The sequence below is a fragment of the Triticum aestivum genome, chromosome 3A, assembly GCF_018294505.1.
Source record: "Triticum aestivum cultivar Chinese Spring chromosome 3A, IWGSC CS RefSeq v2.1, whole genome shotgun sequence".
NCBI lineage: Eukaryota > Viridiplantae > Streptophyta > Magnoliopsida > Poales > Poaceae > Triticum > Triticum aestivum.
This window is the reverse complement of record NC_057800.1, coordinates 627,125,941-627,130,891: the sequence shown is the minus strand read 5'-3', so window position 1 is coordinate 627,130,891 and position 4,951 is coordinate 627,125,941. Positions and strand designations below refer to the sequence as shown.

General features: G+C 42.2%; 1 long non-coding RNA gene across 4 annotated transcripts; it reads left to right on the top strand.

The window, feature by feature from the left end:
* Positions 1-3,304, top strand: LOC123062709 (uncharacterized). Of its 4 annotated transcripts, XR_006429833.1 has the most exons (7): positions 1-174; positions 1,056-1,164; positions 1,251-1,346; positions 2,173-2,246; positions 2,337-2,431; positions 2,534-2,623; positions 3,066-3,304. It is a non-coding gene; the product is annotated as an uncharacterized lncRNA (long non-coding RNA). The 4 variants fall into 4 exon arrangements; XR_006429832.1 differs by having other exon boundaries at positions 2,337-2,623; XR_006429834.1 differs by having other exon boundaries at positions 1,056-1,346; positions 2,337-2,623; positions 3,071-3,304.
* Positions 3,305-4,951: the final 1,647 nt, after the last annotated feature.

The window sequence follows — 4,951 nt, the reverse complement described above, 5'->3', positions numbered from 1 at the left end:
TCGGCAAGTCCAACCTGCTCTCCCGCTTCACCCGCAACGAGTTCAGCCTCGAGTCCAAGTCCACCATCAGGGGGGTCGAGTTCGCCACCCGCTCCCTCTAGGTCGACGACAAGGTCGTCAAGGCCCAGATTTGGGACATCGCCGGTCTTCCTATCCCCGTCTGTTCGGCAGCAGGTAGATTCCCCTTCCCCTTGAAGCGTATGTGTGTGTGTGTGTGTCTGCTGTGGGGCTTTTGTTTGTTGGATCTCGCTGCCGAATTATGCTGCGTGCTGGCGCGGCTGCGCGCTGAAGTGTAGGTGTAGGTTCAGTCGGTCCTGCTAATGGATCATAGCATCGGCTGGTTACGAATCAGTTGGCTGTACGACTTGGGGACTTGCATAGCTAGAATCGCATGATCTGATTGGTGCTGTTTTTGGTCCTGGAAATGCCCCCCTTATAGATTTAGCTTAGTACACTATGATCATGTAGTCTGTGTAGGCTTATTACTCTCTGTGGTTTTATCTTGCCACTTCAGTGAAGATCAGGGATTCACCGGCAACGGAGTTAGTTCTGATATTTCAATTGTAACAGTTGTTACATTTCTCATGTTTGATTCCTGTTCTGGAAGTCCAGGTAACTTAGAAAGTACGTCCTATCATGATCGATTCCTTCTCAGTTAGTCTCCGGGGGAAACAATATGCTATTTTTTCCACATCTGGGAATTCTATTAGTTTTGCTTTTGCCAATGGCGCAAACCGCACAAAACCATAACATAGCATTTGAAAAAGCGATGTACTCTTAACCGTATGCCTGTACAGACTGCTGGTCATGTACTCTGTTTCACAATTTTGATTTCTGCTCCGGTTACACGCAGTCAGTCTTCCAAGGTCTGTTGTGCGTCCTGCTAGTGTTCACAGCGTTCCAAGTTCATGGGGGTCTTGTTTATTTGTTCATGTGATGATTCTTATACACATTTCATAGTTTCTTCTACATATGCGCTACATTTTGGGTAAATCCTATGCAGATTATGAAGCAACTTTGGTGCCTCGGTAACCATCTTCTTCGTTCTTTTGCAGTTGTGGAGACCATGGATGGGAACTATCGCAGAAGCACCATTTTGCCTTTTTCTATTAGATGCCTTTGGATTGTTTGGCATCAGACCTTGTTCAAGGAGATTTGCTTTTGGTAGATGCAGAGTATAGATTAAGTATTCAATAAAATTCACCACATGAGTATACTACTTAATAGCCAATTTTCGTGGTCAAATTCAGCCCTGGATGCAAATGGACATCATGATTCTGTTATGCGCCGAGGTCTGTGGTCAAATTCTCGATTGGTGTGGAACACCATGGACAGGGCAAAATCAGGTCCAATTTTTTTCTTGAATAGCCTACTGTCTTCACTGGACGATTTTTCTTTTCTTCTTTGACCCAGTTGATTGTATGGCACTGAAATATAAATATTTGTTTGCTCGTCCTCCCCTTTGGAAATTCATACCATGCCTGGAAATGTTTGATTGACCATCTTCTTCTTATTGATCCATAAAAACTTGACATTTTTGTTGTAAAAACATACCTGTATATATGTTGATAGTCTAGTAAGAACTTGTTGTGTCTGGGTTTGTGGATCTTAAAAAATATATCATCTATGATTTTATCCTTGAACTATTGCTATGGCGATAAATGCCCATGCGTACCTTTGTTGTCACTTTTTAGGGTGTGCGTAATTTGTTAATTCAGGGAACTACATGATATCTTTACTCGTACAAAATGCCCAGTTGTTCTTGTAAATATAGGCGTGCCTACCATCGCCCCATCAGCACCATCACCAAACAGAAAAGGGCTCTAGCCTCTTCTTATGACAAGAAAAATAGGCATTGTTACCTGTTTGCATCTCAGATTGCATAATATTGGAGGAACATGCTTAATTGGCCTGTGCATTTGGCAGATATAGTAGTGTTTGTTCCGCTACTAGCATCCTGTACTTTTTAGTTGGTATTTGGTATTATATATTTTTCTTCTAGCCTAGAATTATTCATTTTAGATCTTGTTACATGATGTGTCATGTATATGACTAGTACTACTATTTCTGCATGCTTATATGTTTGTGCATTGACTAGCTTAACTAGCACAGTAGTGTTCTGTTGAAATTTGAGGCATATCTTTGTTCATAAGTGTCTTTGTTCCCATGCAGTGTGCTTTGAAATGTAGGGCGAATCTTGTGGAGGAGTAGGGCAAATCAGACATTGTCTCGCTTGTGCCGCTGTGGTAAAAACAGAGCACCACTCTTACTTGATGTGCATGTGTTAATACTGCAAAATGATTGAGATCTGTTTGACTTTTCTCTTCTTTGTGTAGATAACATGCTGAATGTTGGTCATGCGACTGTGTATGAATCTTCTGTACATGTATATTATCAGGCATTGTTTAATGCTGCTGAGGGTGTAACAGAGGTGATGTTTGTACTACTGTTGAAACAAATAGCCGAGGAAGTCACAATGTTCTTCTGTTAAGCCATTGTCTCATGTACTTACAAATTTCTGGTTGACGTGTAGTGTTTCAACCAACTGTAGAAAAATCAGTTTGATGTATGGATGCTTCATGCGGTGGTAGCTAATGATCTCTGTACTGATGACAGTTTTGTGGTAAGTGTACTGCGGTAAAATGCAGATGTTGATTATTTCCTCGACCATGGTTGTGATGTGCTTGGTTTTAGTGGTCCTGATGTATGAGCCTACTTTTCCCGTTTCTTGCTGTTTTAGGATATCATGTCCGATTTCAATGTTGGGTCGATCGAGTTGTTGATTTTCTCACCCTGGTCATACCATAATATGTTACTGTTTAGTCATGTATGCATCTCCATCTTGCAAGCCTGCCATACATGATAGGATTAGTACTTATTAATTACTTATATGTGCTTGTAGAGAAGGATACAATTATTATTTAACCAGTCCAGATTTTGTACATTTGATGTGCTTAGAAGGGACACAGATCTCTACTCTTCTATATAATGTCATCCATGTTCTACCCATGTATTTTATTGGCAATCATTCAACTTTCACTCTATCTCACTACTAATTTATGTAGATCAGGATCTAATGTCGTCGAGGTGGCTGCTGCTCTTACCGAAGATCAGAAGAAGCCTGGATATGTGCACCAAGTTTTAGTTGATGTTGCCACCAAGTTTTGGTGCATGTGTATTTGTTTTTTGATTGTATGTACACTTGTTGGATCGTGCAATATGTGCTATTGTACATGTGGTATTGTGAGTTTCATTGATCGATTTTTGGATTTGATCATTTAATTGAAAGAATGTTTTGATTGTTTGCTGTTGAAATGTGTAAATTTGAAATCTGTGAATGAAAAGGTTTGGATGTTCTAATGGATCAAATAATATTTGGGCTCTAAAAATGCTATGGCCCAAACAGTAGTGTACTTGAATGTTGTGCATTTATGAATACACGGTACAAAAAGGCTTAATGAAATGGACTGTGAAATGGCTAAGGCCTAGAAATAAAAAGGCCAAATTGTTGGGCCCGACCCATGTAGTTGACTCAAATTGAAAGAAAAAACAACAACAAATGGGCTGAATTAATGGGTTCGGCCCATGTAAAAGAATCAATCGGACCGGGCTGAATCTTGTCAGTGACCTTTTCAATTGGTCGCTATTTTGCCACGTCAGATTGCCACGTCGGATCCGACGTGGCCTGAGCAGACAGCCAGTGACCAAAACAAAAGGTCATGGGTTCAACGATCTTCTGTTTTGGTCATAAACGTCTATGACCTTCTCACAGAGAAGGTCGTTAATTTCAGTTTACGACTGCTAGCTTTTGACCTTCTGTTTTTGGTCACAAAAAGGTCGCAAATAAAAAACAATGACCTTTCAGTGACCAATAGTCAAGGTCACAAGTTGATATATTTCTTGTAGTGCACGCGGTGGGGAGTATGAGGGTTTATTGGTCCGGCTGCCGTCGCCGGAAAATAACAGGAGGTGTGGGTGAGTAGAGGAATGGCCTGGCCAGCAATGGAGTAGGGTGGGGCGGTGCGGCCTGTGCGGCAGCACAGCCGGTCACGGGAGGCGGGAGCAGGCAGTCCCACCGGCGCTGGTTTGGGCGGCTGGAGCAAGATGATCAGATATTGAAGAAGCAGCACGGCCGTTGGATTAACATCCAACGATCACTACTGCAATCATTTGTGGACTAAGTTGACAAAGCCTTTCATACACGTCAACCTAGTAGACCCACTAGTGAGCCTCCAAATGTGACCCAAACAACATACAACCCGAAATTTCTAGCCAGATTCAAATTAATTTAAAAATTAAACATACCTTAATTTAAATCGAATGAAATTTTACCCGCACAAAAACAATGAAATTTAAAATATCAAAATCCGAAAGAAAAAAGTATTTTGGAACTAATTGCATGTTTGCTATATTTTTCATTTTACAGTCCATTTAATATTATTTATAGCCCATTTCTTATTACTTATAGCCCATTTTCTGGGCAAAATGCATCCCTCCTCGTCTTGATAGACTTCCGGCCCAGTAGGGCGTAGAAAAACAAGTAGGCCTACGTTGGTTATTCTACAAAAAACAAAATAGCTGGGCTAGCCATTTTCAGAAAGGAAAAAAACAAAGTGGGCTGGTCATGTGCTAGACGGGCCACAGCTCCCGAACAACCCAGTTGATACCCTTCTCTGTCCCGAAAAAACAAAATTACTGCACGCTACTGGGTCCCTACTGTCATCCTCACAATGTACAGTCATCTCCTTATTCCTCTCGGTTGTTGAACATGTTGACAACACCGGAGGGCGGCGCCGCGGCGAGCGAATCAAGGCGGAGGACGATGGTGAGGCCTCGGACGGGAATGAACAAGAGCCGGGGAAGATGTGCAGAGTTTTAGGGTGCAATGTGGCCACGATGCGTGCGCGACAGCACAGCCAGCCGTCGGAGGCGGAAGTAGGCGGTCCCACCG